The following is a 19,986-nucleotide window of genomic DNA, read 5'->3' as shown; positions in this document are numbered from 1 at the left end:
GTGAGGAGGAGAATGGGAGAGGGAGGAGAGGAGGAGTATGTACTTATTAGCAGCTACAAAATCTTCCCTGTCTTTTGCATCCCTGCTGTGTTGTGTTCTGACAACTCCGTGGCACAATACTCTTCTTTCATTTTTAGGAAGGAGAACCCTGAACTCAGTGAGAATCTGTCAGAAGTGTTCTCATCTGTGTTGGTTTCATTTTTTGATCTGCAAAGGCTGGTGCAGGAAGATGTTCCCTTTTGTAGCCGACGAGCAGCCAGCAGTGGTGCCGCAATGAGGAACAGCTATCAAAGCCTCTGAAACCCACGGGGAATATAAAATGGAATAAAAATACATTCTTCCTCAAAGAAATTGCCTCCGGGGGCCTTTTCGTACTACACAATCCTAGCCCTCTTATCTTATGCCTATGGAATCCTAGGGTTTGCAGTTTAGGGAACAGCACTTTGACTTTGCAGCCACAAAGCAACTCTAGGGCCTCCCCAAACCCCAGAAGGACCTCAGGAGCAGCATTTCATATTTTCAAAGGTTTTTTTTGGGGGGGGGGGGCAGAGGGAGAGGGGTTAATATACTCTGTGTGTGTGCACATACGCATGTATGTCTTCAAGTCACCTGTTGACTTATGGCAACCCTATGGATTTAATAGGATTTTTTGAGGTAAGACGACTCAGAGGTGGCTTTGAAATATAGCCTACAGCCTTGGCAGCCTTCCATCCAAAAATGAACCTGCTTAGATTCCAGTGCCCAAGAGCATCTGGTACCTTATTGTTTAACATGAACAAATACAAAATGCTACCATCTATATTTCACAGTTGGAAAAGTCACCAAAGAAAACACTATGAAATTAGTTTGTATAAATCAACAGGCAACTTAGAATCATAGAATCATAGAGTTGGAAGAGACCTCATGGGCCATCCAGTCCAACCCCTGCCAAGAAGCAGGAAAATTGCATCCAAAGCACCCCCGACAGATGGCCATCCAGCCTGTGTTTAAAAGCTGGCTGAGTGTCAGCTGCACTAAGATCACTCTCACCAAAAAAAAGGCCATGAGTTCGAAGCCAGCCCGGTTGGAGTGGGTTTTCAACCAATTGTGTGTAACCTGTTGTCTACCCGAAAGACAGTTGCATCTGTCAAGTAGGAAAATAAGGTACCACCTTAAAGTGTGGGGAGGCTAAATTAACTGATTTATGAGGCCATAAAGAAGACTCCAGCAAAGCATTCCAGCGGGGAAGCATGCAGGGAATGCGGAAGTGCTTCATCAGTGTCGCAGATGGACGATGAAAGCGACCGCTCCCCTGGTGGCCAGAAAAGGTTAAATAGCCTCTGTGTATGTCTGTATATGTTTGTATGTCAAAATTGGCATTAAATGTTTGCCACATATGTGTACACTGTAATCCACCCTGAGTCCCCTGCGGGGTGAGAAGGGTGGAATATAAAAGCTGTGAATAAATAAATAAATAAATAAATAAATAAATAAGAGTGTAACAGGGGCTTTATTTAGAGGCCACCTGAAAAGATTCTAAGCCCATGCACAGGGCCCTGCAGTTACTGCTGATGCTCCCCAGAAAGAGGAGCATGACAGAAGTGTGTTCAATTTGACTGCCTGAGAATCTCAAAGTGAGCTTATAGTTCATGTGACTGTGAAACACCTTTGAAGGATATATGAGTCGAGGAGTGGCTGAATAAAGTGGCCATTGGCAAGAACATGGGGCTTTAGTTGCCCCTGCATAGCTCTGTATACATCTCTACAATTATCCAATACAAATATGCATTATTAATAATAAAAGGAAACCTATAAATGCAGCTGCTGTTGTTAGACTGTAAAACCAGTGTTACTCCTCACAGAACTCAGGCCATCGAGGTGCACAAATTTGAGATTACTATCAGCTTGCACAATTTGAGTCGTACTTGCACAATTTGGGAATGATCCTGGACTCATCGCTGAGCCTGGAATCCCAGGTCTCGGCGGTGGCCGGGAGAGCTTTTGCACAATTAAAACTTGTGCGCCAGCTGCGCCCATACCTTGGGAAGTCGGATCTGGCTACGGTGGTCCACGCTCTTGTTACATCCCGATTAGATTACTGTAACACACTCTACGTGGGGTTGCCTGTTCGGAAACTCCAACTAGTCCAGCGAGAGGCAGCCAGACTGCTCACCGGAGCGTCATACAGGGAGCACACCACCCCCCTGTTGTGTCAGCTCCACTGGCTGCCGATCCAGTTCCGAGCACAATTCAAAGTGCTGGTTTTGACCTACTGTACAAGTGTATCTGTCCAAAAGGATCTCCCTCTACGTCCCACCCCGGAGTCTAAGATCTTCTGGGGAGGTCCTGCTCTCGACCCTGCCTCTATCACAAGTGAGGTTGGCGGGGACGAGGAGCAGGGCCTTCTCGGTGGTGGCCCCCCACCTGTGGAATTCGCTCACCGGGGAAATTAGATCAGCGACATCACTCCTTTCCTTTAGGAAAAAACTGAAAACATGGATTTAGGACCAGGCATTCGGACAATCGGGCAGATAAAGAAAGGACTTTGACAATGGACAGGAATGGACTAATGGAATGGAATCTTGAACTCTGAAAGACGAATGCTGAGCATGTGAATAGTTTTTATATGATGTGTTGTATATTGATTGTTTTGATTGTTTTAACTGTGATAATTGTTTTAACTATGGTTTTGTACATTATGTGTAATTTGTATAGGCATCGAATTGCGCCTTTTTGTAAGCTGCCCTGAGTCCCCCCTCGGGGGTTGAGAAGGGCAGGGTAAAAGTACCCGAAATAAATAAATAAATAAATAAATACTTGCATTTGGACCTTTCCTCCCTTCTCTTGCTTTTTCCTCTCCATAAACAGGACTATTTGGGAGTTTTAATCTTTAAGCAAGGCCTTTTCAGGCAGCTCAGACCCAAACGGGTGGGTGGGAACACCTCCCATCGTTGCTAAGAAACATGCAAGGCTTGGCCCCTACGGATGCCATTTCTGCCAAAGACTAAAAAAAAACCAGCAATTGCTCATGGGCACATATGCCTCTCTCTCTCTCTTTTTCTCCCAGCACTCAGTAAATGAGTCACTAGGAACCAAAAGACCCGTAGACAAAGCTTGTCAACAGCCATCTTCCAAGCCACAGGTTTCAAGGATTAGCTTCAGAAGCAGTCAACTTTTAAAAGAAATCATTTAAAGATAGTACATTCAGTGTTCATCACAACTGAGGGTGGTGGGCGGGAGCATAATAGGTTTTATATTGTAGTAATTATTATTTGATCATCATGATCAGCTTATGGCTCATTCCAAGAAGCCAAAAAGAATGAGAGGTTTTTAAGAACTTCAGCATGCTTCTGTGAATGTGCTTTCAAGTCTTCCGATGACTTATCGAGACCCCAGAATTCCATAGGTTTTTCTTAGTGAAGGAACACAACACTTGGTATGTATTGGTGGCCTCGTATTCAAGTACTAACCAAGGCTGACCCTGCTTAGCATCCAAGATCAGACAAGATCTGGCACTTTTAGAGTATTTAAATCACTTACTACAGCCGAATATAATTAATTTGGGATTGGGTGTGTGTGTGTGTGTGGGGAGGGGGAGGTATATTTGTTGTTGCCCAAATTTTAACAAAGGAATTATAGGATTGGCTTGTACCAACAGGACTGAAGACTGACAGGTTGGAGGTTCGAATCTGGGGAGAGTGCAGATGAGCTCCCTCTGTCAGCTCTAGCTCTCCATGTGGGGACATGAGAGAAGCCACCCACAAGGATGGTAAAACATCAAAACATCCAGGTATAATAATAATAAAACTTTATTTGTACCCCGCTACCATCTCCCCAAGGGACTTGGTGCGGCTTACCTGAGGCCGAGCCCACAATACATCAGCAAAAACAACAACAGCAATACAAAACAATAAAATGAAACTCATAAACAAAAAACATCCCCTGGGCAATGTCCTTGCAGATGACCAACTCTACTACTCCTTTCCACCAACATCCAAGGAAGCCCCTCGGGTGCTGGACCAGTGCCTGGCCGCTGTGATGGGCTGGATGAGGGCTAACAGGTTGAAATTGAATCCTGACAAGACAGAGGTCCTCCAGGTCAGTCGCTCGGCCGAACGGGGTTTAGGGTGGGAGACCTTTACACTCCCCCTGAACACACAGATCTGCAGTCTGGGGGTCCTCCTGGATTCAACACTGACGCTTGATGCTCAGGTGTCGGCAGTGGCCGGGAGGGCCTTTGCACCAGCTGCGACCGTACCTCGAGAAGTTTGATTTGACCATGGTGGCCCATGCCTTAGTTACCTCAAGATTAGACTACTGTAATGCACTCTACATAGGGCTGCCCTTGAAGACGGTTCGGAAACTACAGCTGGTGCAAAGATTGGCAGCCAGATTGTTAACTAGAGCAAGTTACAGAGAGCGGTCAACCCTCCTGTTTAAACAGCTCCACTGGCTGCCGATAAGTGTCCGGTCCCAATACAAGATGCAGGTTATCAGCTATAAAGCTCTAAATGGTTCAGGACCTGCCTATCTGTGTGACCGCCTCCTCCCTTACGACCCCATGTGGTCCTTAAGATCTTCCGGGGATGCTCTTCTCTCGCTCCCACCCCCATCTCAGGCACGGTTGGTGGGGACGAGAGAGAGGGCATTCTCGGTGGTGGCTCCCCGTCTCTGGAACTCCCTCCCCAGGGAGATTAGGCTGGCACCCTCCCTAGCCACATTCTGTAAGGAATTAAAGATGTGGATGTTCCATCGTGCTTTCGATTAATGACGCCTATGACAAATGGCCTGTATCATGACTTGAATTGTCATTCAATGTCCTATATTATTACATTCAATCCTACATTCAATCTGATGTCCCGATGGCGCAGTGGGTTAAATCCCTGTGCTGGCAGGACAGGTCACAGGTTCGAATCCAGGGAGAGGCAGATGAGCTCCCTCTATCAGCTCCAGCTCCTCATGCGAGGACATGAGAGAAGCCTCCCACAAGGATGATAAAACATCAAAATCATCCGGGCGTCCCCTGGGCAACGTCCTTGCAGACGGCCAATTATCTCACAACAGGATTCTCCTGACACGACAAAAAAAATTATATTAACTGATCCTGTTAATTTGCTCTATTTCCATGATATTTCCTATGCTGTTATACATTGTTATCCACCTTACTAAACCACCTTATCCTTTAACCAGTTCACGTAGTGGTTTTCCTCCCCTCCAAAATTAGTCTGCTGTTATTGTTCTTGCTAGCTATTATTGTTATGTTGTTTTACGCTGTTTTATGCTGTCTTAATTGTTATTGCTTTGTTTTTTATTGTATTCTGCCTTGGGCTTGGGCCCCATTTAAGCCGTCCCGAATCCCTTTGGGGAGATGGAGGCAGGGTAGAAAAATAAAGTTCTTCTTCTTCTTCAATTCTGTAACACCAGAAGTGACTTGCAGTTTCTCAAGTCACTCCTGTCATGGAAAAAAGATCACTGCCATTGTGAAAAGAAAGCACACCCGTAAAGCGTAAGCAACATCTGATGGAAAGTTGCATCTAATGAGTACCAACAGCACGGCTCAATGCCAGACTGTGTAGAGATACAAAACAAGTAAACAGATACCTTTTATTGCACATTCCTGCTCTGGTTGTTGTTTTGTCCAGCAAAACAAATCTATTTTGTATCACTTTCCTTGGAAACCGTAAGTCTACAGCCAATTGCTGACAGAACAATCTATTGCTGACGGAAGACAACAAGTGATGTTCTGTTGAGTGCCCAGCCTTTTTAATGGCGAGAAAGGAAGGAAGTTTGCCTTCGTTTTCAAATGATCAGAAAAGTGTAGGAGTCACAGCCTTTGCAGAGGACATTATTCAACCTTTAAAGATGCTCTTAATGATTTAGAGCAGTAGGTTGAAAGCAAGAAAATGAAACAGAGCATGGGCAATAATGCAATAATGCTACCTGAAACAAATAAAGACAAAACAAGTAAAAATTACCTTGAACTGTAGTCTAATGCTTTGAAGAGGTGGGTAGATAACTTTCTGACTCTGTGCCAGGAAGTGCCATCTCTTTACTTTGGTAGTAACTGTTGAGCATGATGCTACCAAAAACTCTAAAACTCATCTGATTGGTGGCAGAAGTCCAACTCACTACAGGCGGAAAATTGTTTTGGGTCAATTGTGCTATTCCCTGTTTGTACATCATCCTTTCTCTCTCTATCCTATCCAGTTATAATTTTTACCTGTTCACGTCAGCATATTTTCAATTTTAATTTATTACATTGGCCCAGCCATTTTAAAACTGTTTATATGTCACTATTGATAGTTGTTTTTTTATGTGATGTATATGATTTGTATTTATTTGATTGTTTATTAATGTTGTGTTATTGATGTTGTTTGATGTATTTTGCGCTTGGCCTCACTTAAGCTGCATCGAGTCCGATGGGGAGATGGTAGCGGGGTACAAATAAAGTATTATTATTATTATTATTATTATTATTATTATTATTATTATTGCAATTCCCACTGCCTTAGCCTCAGAAGCAGGGCTCCATGATGTCTAGGTGAAGAAGTAGATGGCAGGCTCTCCTTCCATCCCAAATGCCATTGCCCTGCTCTTACAGGGAAAGAGGAATAGGCAGTCACGGTTCCAACCAAGCTAAGTCGTCCCTCCATACCAATTGCCATTGCCCTGGAAGGAGAGACAAATAGACACTATATATTGGACTAAATCTCCCTCCCCTCTTTTCCCTTGTGTGTCCTATCTTCTTTAGATTGTACACCAAGAGGAGGCAACTGTCAAATTATCAATTTGTAAGTCGCCCTGAGAGTCTTTATAGCTAAAGAACAGCGTAAGAATACTCCAAATAAATAAATTCCTCCAGGAAGTATGCATGGGCTGTGAAGAAGAGAAAACTGAGATTGGGATTGCTTGAGCTCACTTAGGGCCCTTCCACACACTATATAACTCAGAATATAAGGGCAGATAATCCACAATATCTGCTTTGAACTGGATTATCCACACTGGCATATAAACCAGTTCAATGTGGATTTTATACAGCTATGTAGAAGGGCCCAAAGATGGATTTTTATGCTGTAAATCCACATTTTGTTAAGATGTCCTCCCTGAGGTTGTTCTTCTCGAAAGAGAGGTGGTGTCCATTCCCTTTCATGCTCCTGCCTGGTGCTTTTCTAAGAATAGCATAGTTCAAGATTAAAAGCACCTTGGTAAAAAAAAAGTTGCCTTTGTCACTGGGAGACAAAGGTCAGCTTTGTCATCGTCTGTCTCTGCCTCTCAGTTGATCCGAGCAGAAAAGGAGTTGCCAAGGGCTACTCAGCAGCACAGCAGAGCCCAGGAAACTCAACTGGGTCATTGGAATCCAACAAGCCACACTAGTAACCACTTAGTCCCAGCATGCCCTTAAAGCCTCCTGTCATGTGCCTCATTTGTGACCTCTGAAATCCAACAGAGCTCCAAGTAGATGTTGATCAAAATTGCAGGTAACATTCTGAGTTCTTACCCTGCCAGCTGTTTTTCTTCACCAGTGACCTTCCTTCCTTTCCCACCACTTGAGCTTGCATTGCCCTTTCAAATAATATTTAAAAAAAGCTGAATGGGGGGAAAGGATAGTGTTATTTCACCCTAAGGAAAGGAATCTTCAAACTACAGCCCATGGGCCAAATACATCCCTCCAAGATCATTTACATGGCTTCCATCCTAACTTTAGACTTAGGTTCAACCTCAGTCTGCAACAAGCTGAAGATACACAACAACAAGCATAACTGACTTGACTGTCTCATCAGCCAAAAGCAGGCACACAATTCCCATTGAAATACTGTTAAGTTTATGTTGGTTAAATCTGATCTTCATTTTCAATATTGTATTTTTCTTTCATGTTTTTTTTTTGCACTACAAATAAGATATGTGCCATGTGCATAGGAACTCATTCATGTTTTAAAAACTATAGCCCCCCCCCCCCGGCCCGTAGCCAGGATTTCGATTTGGGGGGGGGCTGAGTTTGTTTCGGGGGGGGGCTGAGTCTGAGTGAAAGAGGGTCTACCCTAGCAAACCTTTTGTATCGTTACCCCAATACCCCCATGCATATGGGATATATTGAGTATGGTGATCAGATCATGATATGAATAAACATAACAGTTTAAATAATGCACCATTAAGGCCTTTTCGTGAACCACCATGAGAATTTCTGGGGGGGGGCTGAAACCCCTCAAGCCTCCCCCCCCCCCCCGGCTACATGCCTGCCCCCCCCCCCCCAACATTTTGAGGGACCATGAACTGTCCCCTGGGCTTAAAGGTTTGAGGACCCCTGCCCTAAAGGAATGGTTTTGGTGAATATCACTTTAACTCTATGTTGGTGAAATGGGAGAAACAGCGGCACTTTCCACACAGCTCAATAAAATCCCACATTATCTGCTTTGAACTGGAATATATGGCAGTGTAGACGCAGATTACCCAGTTCAAAGCAGATATTGTGGGATTTTCTGCCTTGATATTCTGGGTTATATGGATGTGTGGAAGGGCCCTGGCAATATCTACAACACTGGTCAAAATCTATGTGATGCTGACAGAGTGAAAAGTGTGGTTCCTCAAAAGAAGGCTAGGGCAGACACCCCCCCCAACCCCCCCCCCCCAAATGTTGCCCCAAAAAAACCCTGCAATAATAATAATAATAATAAGTCTTCATATCGTGTCAGCTTTTCCAGTAGTTTCTCTTCAATCCTGCTGTCACCTGGGATTGCAATATCGACAAATCATACTTTGTTTTTTAACACGATCATGATGTCAGGAGTATTGTGCTCCAAAACTCTTTCTGTTTGAATCCAGAAGTCCCAGAATAGCTTGACGTGTTCATTTTCTGTAACTTTTTCCAGCTTGTGATCCCACAGGCAGATAGTATTTGTGGCACAACTTCCAATGAATCATCTGAGCGACGGTGTTTTGTGCCTCTGCTTGTAGTCTGTTCTTACAGCAGCTGAGGATGTGATCTATGATTTCATCTGCTTCCTTGCAGAATCTACACTTGGGATCTGTTGTTAACTTTTCAATTCTGGCTTTGGTGGCATTGATTCAAATGGCTTGTTCTTGGGCTGCCAGAATCAGGCCCTCCTTTGTCTCCTTTTTCAAAGTTCCATTTGTGAGCCACAGCCATGTTTTTTCTTTGTCAATTTGACTCTCAATTTTTCCCAGGAACGGTCCATGGAGTGCTTTTTTCAAAGTAACACAATAACCTGTAACATCCCTGCTTGATTTTTATGTTGTGGGTAAAGTTGAAGTTAAACATAAAAAAACCAAGATTGTGGCAACAAGAATGATTGATAACTGAGAAATAGAGGGAGAAACCGTGGAGGCAGTGACAGACTTTGTATTTCTAGGTGCAAAGATTACTGCAGACGCAGACTGCAGCCAGGAGATCAGGAGACACTTACTTCTTGGGAGGAGAGCAATGTCCAATCTCAATAAAATAGTGAAGAGTAGAGACATCACACTGGCAACAAAGATCCGCATAGTTAAAGCAATGGTATTCCCCATAGTCACCTACAGATGTGAGAGCTGGACCATAAGGAAGGCTGAGCGAAGGAAGATAGATTATTTTGAACTGTGGTGCTGGAGGAAGGTTCTGAGAGTGCCTTGGACCGCCAGAAGATCCAACCAGTCCATACTTCAGGAAATAAAGCCTGACTGCTCATTGAAGGGAAGGATAGTAGTGAAGTACTTTGGCCACATCATGAGAAGAAAGGAAAGCTTGGAGAAGACAATGTTGCTGGAGAAAATTGAAGGAAAAAGGAAGAGGGGCCAACCAAGGGCAAGATGGATGGATGGCATCCTTGAAGTGACTGGATTGACCTTGATGGAGCTGGGGGTGGTGGCGGCCAACAGGGAGCTCTGGTGTGGGCTGATCCATGAGGTCACAAAGAGTCGGAAATGACTGAACAAATGAACAACAACAACAACAACAAAGTTGAAGTAAACTAAGCCTCTGCCACTTGGTGGTTGGAGTCAGGAGTCCTTATTATCATGACAGCTAAAAGTAGAGTGCTTTGCCTTTTGTGACTTTCCTTCTCTAAAAACTGCTGTTTGTTTGTACTCTGCTTTGATGATGACTCCCCCTTTCCATTTCTTGTCATTTTACATCTGAGTTCATATGAAAAGTCATCGCACATCCCACTTCTTTCATCATTTGAATTGTTTGCAACGATGTCTTCAATAACATACCTCAAAGAAATGCCCATCCATCATTGTCCCTTCCCTTTGAGCATTTCTGAACATGTGATCTCACTCAGTAGGTGATTCCTTGCTGAGAGGAATAGGCACAATGGTGCACAATAAGATGATGTAGCTCTACCGGTTTGGCTACATGTGGCTTCTCCTTTCCTTTCTATAATAAATCACAAGAGGACGGTACCATTCCCACCTAAGGATCACACTACTTCTTTCTCTGTTAATTAGGATCAGGTCCAAGATATTCGATTGTTGCCTCTTCCCTTCTGTTCCTCTCAGCATGCAATCACTCACCACGATGATACATTTTTTTCTCCGAGAAACTAGAAGGAGCCTTTCCATCCACAGAACCCTTGAGGGTCACCTCCATGCTTAATTAGATCTGTTGCTGTGCTTCAGAATCACTGATCAAGGGGAGTGGTTGGAAATGAGCGGATAGCTCCAGCATCGTTCTGATAGTCCTCTTCTGTGTGTCACATTCTTCCAAGTGTTTGCCTTTTGCCTTTGAAAATTGTCCTCTTCCCTAAAGGCATCTCCTGTTTATTATACTTGCAGGAAAACCTATTCTATAAAAATAGTCTCCTCCTAATGGGTTTCCAGATCTCAAGGCCTTGCATCTTTTCTTTCAGCAGGGCAACAAGCTTGTACAGCCTGCAAGTAGGCATGTAGCCAGGGGAGGGGGGATGGGGGGGGGGGCTTAAGGGGCTTCAGACCTCCGCCCCCCACCCCCAAATTCTCAGGGTGGTCTGCAAGAAGGCCTTAGTAAAGGTAAAGGTAGTCCCCTGACATTAAGTCCAGTCATGTCTGACTCTGGGGTGTGGTGCTCATCTCCATTTCTAAGCCGAAGAGCCAGCGTTGTCCGTAGACACCTCCATGGTCATGTGGCCGGCATGACTACATGGAGTGCCGTTACCTTCCCGCCAGAGTGGTACCTATTGATCTACTCACATTTGCATGTTTTCGAACTGCTAGGTTGGCAGAAGCTAGGGCTGACAGCGGAAGCTCACGCCGCTCCCCGGAATCGAACCTGCGATCATTCAATCAACCAGCTCAGCAGCTCAGTGCTTTAACCCACTGCGCCACCACTGGTACATTATTTGAACTATTATGTTTATTCATATCATGATCTGATCACCATGCTCAATATATCCCATATGCATGGGGGTATTGGGATAACAATACAAAAAGTTTGCTAGGGTAGATCCTCACCCCACCCCACCCCACCCCGAATCAAACTCAGCACACCCTGAATCAAAATCCTGGCTACGCGCCTGTCTGCAAGTACTGTATATTCCGGCATATAAGACAACCCCCAACTTTTCCAGCTAAAATATAGAGTTTGGGATCTACTCGCCATATAAGACTACCCCTCTTCCAACACACACCAAATAAAATTTTAAAAACATCAGATTTGATTTCAATTTGGTAATTTTCTTATTACTGTACCTCCTTCTCTGCCTCTCAGATCTCACACATGCGCACCTGCACTGCTTTACTGCAGTCTTCAGAAGCGAGATCTGAAGGCAGAGGAGGAGGTACGGTAATAGGATACAAGGTCGGGCCAGACAGGTAAAAGAGTTGTGTTTTTCTGGGCACAGACCCACTCTCTCTTTTTTTTTCCATACCTCGGGCGCCCCGGACACCCTTCACTTACACCTTCCCGGTGAGGCACCCCTTCACCTCACCATTGGGACCGCATTAAGTCCACAAATCCTGATAAATGGATTTTCTTCTACCATACTTGTACAGCATCGCCCTTAATGCTTTCATACAGTCGCTGCATATGGCAGGGATGGGGCCACTGCCATTTTTAGCCCCCCCCCCCCCACACACACACACACAATATGCAGCAACCACAGATTCTCCAATACGGATTGAAAGTTTCAGCACCCGCTCTATAAGACGACTCCCGGTGTATAAGACTACTCCTGCATATAAGATGACTCCCACGCATACAGCGACTCCAGCGTATAAGATGACCCCCGTGTATAAGACTACTCCCGTGTATAACACTACTCCCGTGTATAAGACAACTCCTGCGTATAAGACGACCCCTGACTTTTGAGAAGATTTTCTTGGGTTAAAAAGTAGTCTTATACGCCAGAGTATACGGTATATCTTCCCACATCCTCAGGTAAGAAAACCAACACAGATATGCAAAAGTGGCTTAATCAATCATGTTAAATAGCCTTAGGCCCCTTCTATATATAATCCAGATTACCAAAAATGATAATCCACATTATCTGCTTTGAATTGGATTATATGAGTCTACACTGCCATATAATCCAGTTCAAAACAGATAATCTGGATTTTATAAGGCAGTGTAGAAAGGGCCTTATATAAAAAGTAACATTCTGAGTCTCTCCTTCAAGATACACCCTTGAAGCAGCTGTTTTCCTCTCCCTGTTCTTCAAGCTCAGGTTGCAGAGCTCCAGAGGAAGAAGCTGTATTGAGCTAACAGTGCTAAGTCCTTCCCCAACTTTTCACTTTCCCCTTTTCGTTCTCATCTTATTTCAGTTTGTATACTCCAAGTTTAAAGTTTGCACTCAATTCAGCAGAAGGAAAGGGAGAGGAAGGGACAGAATACTGCCCTTCCTTGAAAGTTCCAGGAAAAGAAAATTGCTTCAGTCTTTCCCAACTTGTTTTTTTCCCCTCATTAATAACTTTTGCCATCTTGATCAAATGATGATGTTTTGTAGCTACACATATCCCAGTTTTCATCTAGGAAATGTTGAAGGGTATGCCTGAGCCTCTCTGATGCTAGGCTTCTGGTATGAAAAATATATATAGACTCATCTTTAAATTTAAACAATGCAATCATAAACTAAATCAATACAATTTCAAATATCCATTGGAAAACAAAAGACTGTAATACTGTTTTAGTAAATTCAGAGAGTGCAAATTTGTTTTGATGGCCTCTTAAAAGCAGCCTTATGGGAACTCAACCATTCATCTGAGAGGGACTTCCATAAGAGGAAGATTGAGTCTTTTCCCCAGCCTTGAACTATTACAACAGATAGCTACTCATTCCTCATTTTCCCAAGCACTTGAAATGTTTAGCCGAGAGTCTGCTAAAACTAGTTAGTCTGTACAAAACTATTGACAAACAGAAAATAAATGGAGACAACCAATTCCTTACCCTCCAACCATGGTAGTTTACAAGTGACACCTCGATTGATCTACTGCCATTCCACATTCAGCTAATTTTCTCTTTCCTTCTCCCACTTTCTCCCTTTTTCTTCACCTTACTTTGGTTGTTGCAAACGGTGTTCAGACTGTCAAAGCAATTCGTACTCAATTCACTGGGAGAGAAGATAAGAGAGGGCAGAATCATGCCCTTCCCAGAAGACTTGAAGAATAGTAAGGTCCTTTCTACACTGCCCTATATCCCAGGATCTCATCCCAGATTGTCTGCTTTAAACTGCATTATATGAGTCTCCACTGCCAGACAATCTGAGATATAGGAACAGTGTGGGACTAAATAGCTTGTCTATTCTTCCTCAGGAATCTTAGGATATTGTCCCATGGATTCTGGACCGTTTCCATGTGCTCCGGAGTCCCATGGAAATCCAACCAATGCCATCACATGATGTAAGGTCACTTCAGGTGGGGCATGGAAACACAGCCCAGAATGTGCTTTGAGGAGTTGAGAGAAAATGGGGGAAAGACAGGCCTCAATGGGGGAAGGACTTTGGGTGGCTGGACATCCCAGAAGATGGACCTCAACAGGAAGATGCCCCCCCCCCCCACTTTCCACCGCTCATGGGATAAGGTCCAAATCATACTCTAATGTTCTTTGGTCGCACATATCTGTGAGATGTTAGGGATATGCGACACACATGGCAAGCCTATCTCAGATTTTCCCTCTGTTGTCTCAGATTCCAACCAAATGACCCTGAATTTAATCCCGAGTTGTGACCTTTCAGCCTACTTATTTATTTCCTTGTTTACAGGATTTATATACCGCTTTTCTCACCCCGAGGGGGACTCAAAGCAGTTTACACATAGATAATGACAAAAATTCACTGCCTTACAACTACAACAGTAAAACCACACTTTAAACATAAATCATATTAAAAACAGTACATCATCAAATATCAAAACAGTTATTAAAACCATAAAACAATCCCATCAGTCGAGTCGCTGTTCCAGTCCTTGTCCCACTAAAAACTGCATACATCTATTGTCCGAAGGCCTGGTTACAGAACCATGATTTTAATTTTTTTCTAAAGATCAGGAGCGAGGGAGCAGATCTTACCTCCTTTGGAAGTGTGTTCCATAGGCGGGGGGCCACAGCCGAGAAGGCCCTGTTCCTCGTCCCCACCAGCCGCATTTGCACTGTTGATGAGAGCGAGAGCAGGGCCTCCCCGGATGATCTTAAATTGCAAGATGGGACGTAAGGGCAGATGTGTTTGGACAAGTAAGCTGGGGCCGAACGGTATAGAGCTTTATAGGTCAAAACCATCACTTTGAATTGGGCTCGGAGATGGACCGGCAGCCAGTGGAGCTAGCATAACAGTGGGGTGGTATTCTCCCTGTATGCTGCCCCAGTTAGTAATCTGGCTGCCGCCTGTTGAACTAACTGAAGTTTCCGAACTGTCTTCAAAGGCAGCCCCACGTAGAGTGCGTTGCAGTAATCTATTCAGGATGTAACCAGAGCATGGACCACCATGACTATATCTTGTATTTCTTTCTCCCTCCGTATTCCATTCAAACTGCAAACAAAATATTGTGATTTTTGACAAGTATTTCACCACATCCAAAGGGACAGATTGATATCAGTGACTCCCAAGTTTGTACATTTGGGTTCACTGATGGTACCTGGCCCGTAGCCAAGGAGGGGGGGGGGGGCTTGAGGGGCTTCACCCCCCCCCCCAAATTCTCAGGATGGTCCACGAGAAGGCCTTAAGGCCAAAAAATCACACTTCCCCTTCCCTGTCCCCCCTCTCAACACATAGCATGTAGCCTTTCTTGATATGGTTCATTCCATATGCTCTGGCCAACAATTTATTATTTATTTATTTACCTGCCCACAGGTGACTCAGGGCGGTACAAGACCATAAAGTACAATTGCAATACAATAAAAAACAATCAAATAATATAAAACCATAACAGAAACAATTAAAACATATATCATTAGGGTCTCCATATTAAAAACATTCTTCAGGCACATTAAGCATGTCTAATGTTCAGAAATGACGGGTGTTATAATCCAAAATGCTGGTGGAGGGAACCATGCTAGGAAAGCGTGATTGAGAAGAAAAGTTACAAGTCACTTCCCTAACTCCAAGAAGACATTATATTCTTCTAAAAGGAAAGTGGTTCCCAGCTACCAAGAACATGTCTGCTATCAACAGATAAAACATTAGTAAGCAAACAAAAGAGAAACATTAGCCAGAACCCTTAACACTACCTTCCGGATGAGACCTATGTGAGTTCCCCTCTCACCCTGTGCTTGCTTCCTTTGTTCTCAGATCACCAGACACACCTGAGTGTGACCATCTGCCAGACCGATTGTTACTCTATTTCTGCCCTTAATGCCAATGATACCCACGGTCAAAGCATATGTCTCTTTCATGGCATTCTTGCCCATTCTCTTCCTCTGTGTTTTGGGCCATAGGTTTTTAAATCGCTGCGTGTTGTCTATATGAAAGTTATATTAATTGTATTGTTTATTTGCTTATTGTTTTGTTGTTTTTACTGATGTGTTGTTGGACTTGGCCTCATGTAAGCCACTCTGAGTCCCTTTGGGAAGATGGTGGTGGGCAGGCATGTAGCCGGGGGGGGGGGGTTCGGGGGGCTTCAGCCCCCCCCCCCCGAAATTCTCATGGTAGTTCGCGAAAAGGCCTTACTGGTGCATTATTTAAACTGTTATGTTTATTCATATCAAGATCTGATCACCATACTCAATATATCGCATATGCATGGGGGTATTGGGGTAATGATACAAAAGGTTTGCTAGCGTAGACCCTCTTTCACTCAGACTCAGCCCCCCCCCGAAACTCAGGCCCCCCCCCGAAACCCCCCCTGAAAATTTTTTAGCCCCCCCCCCCCGAAATGAAATCCTGGCTACGGGCCTGGTGGTGGGGTATAAATAAATTATTATTATTATTATTATTATTCCTTAGGAGAATGATTAGAATCATAGAGTTGGAAGAGACCACAAGGGCCATCTTTTCCAACTGCTTCCTGCCACACAGAAACACAACATTATTTTGAATTAACGCAAACAAAATGCTCACATTGTTTTAAACAGTGGACCTAGGCACTATGTATGCACACATGTCTAAGGCAGAACTTCAAAAAGGCTTTTTAAAACTACCACTCCCAATGTATATGTCTAACTAGAACACAGTAAGAGTTTTAGTAACTACTAGCTGTCCCCTGCCACACGTTGTTGTGGCCCAGTCTGTTGATCTGGAAAATAAAGTAATGAGAAAGTGTTGGTTTCTAATATATGTAATTTCTTTATGCTTGTGGGTAAACAGCATTTCTTGCTGTTTCTTTGTCAGTGTTGATGGGGAGATTGTCTGGTTTGCCCACCCTGGAACATGCATTGTCCTTCTTTAAGGGTCCCTTTCAAATCTATGATACTATCTCTCTCTCTCTCTGTGAATCATCTATCTATCTCTCTCTCTCTCTCTCTCTCTCTGTCTGTCTGTCTGTCTGTCTGTCTGTCTGTCTATCTATCTATCTATCTATCTATCTATCTATCTATCTATCTCTATTCCTGGATGGCTCTTTGTCAGGAGGACTTTGATTACATTTTCTTGCCCTGATGAAGGGAGTTGGATTGGATAGCCTTAAGTATTGCCTGTTGGTCATGGGTGTTCTGTGTGGGAAATTTGCCATGGGGTTCAGACTACTCTTTGATTGTAGGTGAACTGTGAATCCCAGTGACTACAACTCCCAAATGTCAAGGTCTATTTCCCCAAACTCCATCTGTGTTCATATTTGGGCATATTGAGTGCTTGTGCCAAGTTTGGTCCAGACCCATCACTGTTTGAGTCTACAGTGCTCTCTGGGTATAGGTGAACTACAACTCCCAAACTCAAGGTCAATGCACAACAAATCCTTCCAGTATTTTCTGTTGGTCATGGGAGTTATGTGTGCCAAATTTGGTTCAATTCCATCATTGGTGGAGTTCAGAATGCTCTTTGATTGTAGGTGAACTATAAATCCCAGCAATTACAACTCCCAAATGAAAAAAAAACAGTATTTTTTGAGTGATGGTCACTCCTTGTGTAGTGAAATGTTTTGTTGCCAAATTTGGTGTGATTTCATTCATTGGTTCTTTTGTTTTTAAGGTACTCATTATGCACAGAGCATTTATATATATATAGATAACAACATTTCCACGATCTGGAAAAGGTTGAAATCCCTCTGTTCAGTCTTCAAAGAAAATACAGTTGTCTGTCTACTTGATATAACCTCAACTTCTGCCTGGATATTATTTTGCTTTGGAGACAGCTTTTAAACTCAAAGTAAGCCTGTACATGCTAATTTTTTCAGCTCTGTGAGTCACACCATCACTTCCAATCATCATTTTTGGTTGAAAGATGCCACACACACACACAAGTCTTGGGAGATTGGAGTGAAATAAGAAGATTGCTACAAGGTGCACTTTTGCAATGTTGTGAAATAAAATCAGATTATAATCATCACAAGCCATCAAATGCTAATCAAGGTGGCCAGTTGAAACATTCACACCTAGCTCCAGCAGACAAGAGTCCTTTGCCCCACCCTGGTCATTCCACAGATATATAAACCCTTTTTCCTAGTTCCAACAGACCTCACTACCTCTGAGGATGCTTGCCATAGATGCAGGCGAAACGTCAGGAGAAAATGCCTCTAGAACATGGCCATATAGCCCGGAAAAACCTACAACAACCCATTCTTCAAAAAGATATTTGCTTCTCCCCTTCCTAGTTTCGCTGATTGAATTAGCCCCCAGATGTCTTGGACTACAATCCCATCATCCATCCATCCATCCACACACACACACACATCCTGGGATGATAGGGCGGTAGTCCTATGTACCCAGGGACAGAAAGGACATGCCAAAGTCGGCTCCAGATGGTGCCTGGAGAAGTCCGCTGGGAATCTGTCCCCTGCTGAGCCTCCTGTTCCATAACCACTGCACTCCCGGGCAGCTTTCCCCATAATTAGCGGCAGCCAGCAGGAAATTCTGCTATTCTGTTCCTATGATTCCTTGGTGCTCTCCTCCTAAAATGCTCGTGATGATAATTATGTGAAAGGGAAAACCTCAAGAATCTAGCCAAGACTCCTGAGGGTCTAAATTGGCTTCAAGGGTATGTGTCTGTGTACCTATTAATGTGTGTGTGTGTGAGAGAGAGAGAGAGAGAGAGAGAGAGAGAAGGAGGGAGAGAAGGAGGGAGAACTGATAGGGAGACTCTCTGCAGACAATTTCTTATCTGAAGTAAACTGCAGGCAGAAAGCTCCAAACAGTGACTCAAAGCCTGCATTTAGGATTGTGACATTCTGGAGTCTATATGATAATGATCATCCTCAGAAAAGGTGTTATCACTGATTGATTGATTTCATTTATATCCTAATTTTGCATCAATATAGGAACCAGCATGGTGTAGTCATTTGATCAATAAACATTATTATATTATATTGCATGTAATATTACTAATAATATTACGATATAGTGGTATGGTGCAATATAGCAATGTTTAATGCTGATATTGTACTATGCTAATAATATAATATATTGTATGTAACATATACCTTGTAAGCCACTCTGAGTCCCCTTCGGAGTGAGAAAGGTGGCATATAAATATCATAAATAAATACATACATAAATAGACACTGGGGTTCAAATCCTCACTCAGTCATGAAACCCACTGGGTGATCATGGTGAAATCATACTACAAGAAAGGAGATTCCTTCTGAACATGAGGAAGAACTTCCTGACTGTGAGAGCCGTTCAGCAGTGGAACTCTCTGCCCCGGAGTATGGTGGAGGTTCCTTCTTTGGAAGCTTTTAAACAGAGGCTGGATGGCCATCTGTCAGGGGTGCTTTGAATGCAATTTTCTGCTTCTTGGAAGGGGGTTGGACTGGATGGCCCATGAGGTCTCTTCCAACGCTATGATTCTATACTTTCTCAGCCCCCGGGGATGCAATCACGAACTTCCTCTAAAGAGATTGTGCCAAGAAAACTCCATGATAGGATCGTCTTGGGTCACCATAGGTCGGAAATGACTTGAAGGCACACCACTTCAACATAGGACCCAAAGCGGTTTACATTGTAGGTGAAAATGGAATAGCTAAAACAAGCTGCAGTGCTAACATTAAAGAAAGCTTTAAACAACAATCCAATCAAGACATTAAAACAGTTAAACACACATTAAAAAAGCCATTTTACATATTTACAACCATGCCAGATGTCTCGGAAAGAAGGACAGCCCTCCAATGAAGCAAAGTAAGACAATGGAGTCATTTATATCTTTTCCATCCATTTTTCTTTCTGTTTATCAGTGTACTAGCCATCCCCTGCCACGCATTGCTGTGGCCCAGTCTGTGTATATGTGTTTTGTGTGTATATATATTTGTGTATATATGTGTATTTGCATATATATCATTTTGCGCATGTGTTGTAATGTATTTTTTTTGGCTTTTAAGTCCCTTCTGTTGTGTTTTTCACTGTTTTTATGAGTGATGATCACTCGTTGGCCTGATACTTGTATTGTGTCCAAATTTGGTGTCAATTCATCCAGTGGTTTTTTTAGTTATGTTAATCCCACAAATGAACATTACATTTTTATT

At 43.4% G+C, this 19,986-nt stretch overlaps 1 protein-coding gene across 8 annotated transcripts in view; it reads right to left on the bottom strand.

Moving 5' to 3' along the window:
- Positions 1–19,986, bottom strand: part of ATP2B3 (ATPase plasma membrane Ca2+ transporting 3) — a 210,096-nt gene that overhangs the window by 143,363 nt on the left and 46,747 nt on the right. The gene's annotated exons all lie outside the window — the stretch shown is intronic.

This window comes from Anolis sagrei, chromosome 2 (genome assembly GCF_037176765.1).
Source record: "Anolis sagrei isolate rAnoSag1 chromosome 2, rAnoSag1.mat, whole genome shotgun sequence".
Classification (NCBI taxonomy): domain Eukaryota; kingdom Metazoa; phylum Chordata; class Lepidosauria; order Squamata; family Dactyloidae; genus Anolis; species Anolis sagrei.
This window is presented reverse-complemented; position numbering and strand designations above follow the sequence as displayed.